This window comes from Elephantulus edwardii, unplaced genomic scaffold (genome assembly GCF_000299155.1).
Source record: "Elephantulus edwardii isolate Elephantulus edwardi_28Jun2011 unplaced genomic scaffold, EleEdw1.0 scaffold00232, whole genome shotgun sequence".
NCBI classification, from domain to species: domain Eukaryota; kingdom Metazoa; phylum Chordata; class Mammalia; order Macroscelidea; family Macroscelididae; genus Elephantulus; species Elephantulus edwardii.
The window spans coordinates 1,225,726-1,226,949 of NW_006399982.1; positions in this window are offsets into that span (position 1 = coordinate 1,225,726).

Sequence of the window (1,224 nt, forward strand, 5' to 3'; positions counted from 1 at the left end):
CCCACTTCTGCTTCTGGTATTAATGGGGGTTTATAAAAAAATGGGGTTTATGCTGTCCCCTCAATTACCTCTGTCAATTCACCTCATTGAGGGTTTTCTTGTCTTTTGCTGACTCTCCTCCTTTCCAAGCACGGTATCCCTCTCTAAGAAGGAGTCTCTTGTAGCAACATGTCCAGGGAGCTCTGGTAGTTTAGTGGTAAAGAGTTGCACTGACAACACAAAGGTATGGGTTAAAGTCCACCAGCTGTTGTTCCCAGGAGAAAGATGGGCAATCATCTCCCATAATCAAGCTGCCTCTGAAACCTCATTGAAGGGTCAGCTATGGGTCGGTTCCAACTAGATGGTTCAGAACAACAAGCAAATTTCCCAGAGCTTCATCTTTGCCTCTAAGGATCACACTAGCTCTACCTTCTCCAAGGCATATCTGCTTGTTCTTTTGGCAGGACATAAAATATTCAGTATTCTTCTCCAGCATCACACTTCAAATGCATCAATTCTTCTTCTGTCAATCATTATTCATTGTCCAGCTCTCAGAGAAGTGATGGAAAAGAACATGGCCTAAATCAGGCATGCCTTCATCTTCAAACTGACATCATTGCATATGTACAACAGTATGTTGTCTCAATGCAGTATTTCTTTTGATTTCTTGAGGGCTGATACCAAGGGTGCTGATCATGGATCCAAGCAAGACAGAATCATTGACAATTTCAATTTTTCTCCATCTATCATGATGTGGCCTATTAGTCCAATGGTGAGGTGTTTTTGTTTTGTTTTGTTTTGTTTTTTAGTGTCTTGATGCTGAGGTGCAACCCATATTGAAGGCTGTAGACTTTGATCTTTTAAAACAAACACTTAAGTCATCCTGACTTTCAGCAAGCAAGATTGCATCATCTGCATAATGCAGAATGTTGAAGAGTCTTCCTCTGATCCTAATGTCACATTCTTCTTTATAGAGTCCAGTTCCTTGAATTATTTGCTCAGCATACAGACTGAATAGGAATGGAGAAAAGATACAACCCTGAACACACACCTTCCTTGATTTTAAACCATGCACTGTTCCCTTTTATGTTCAGACAATAGGTATAGGTTTTGCATGCATATAATTCTCAATCTTCTCCGTGTTAGCCATAGTTGATTGTGATCTACACAAATACCTTTGCACAGTCCATAGATCATAGATATCCTTCTTGTAGTGTCCGTTTTTAGCCAAGATTCATCAAGCTA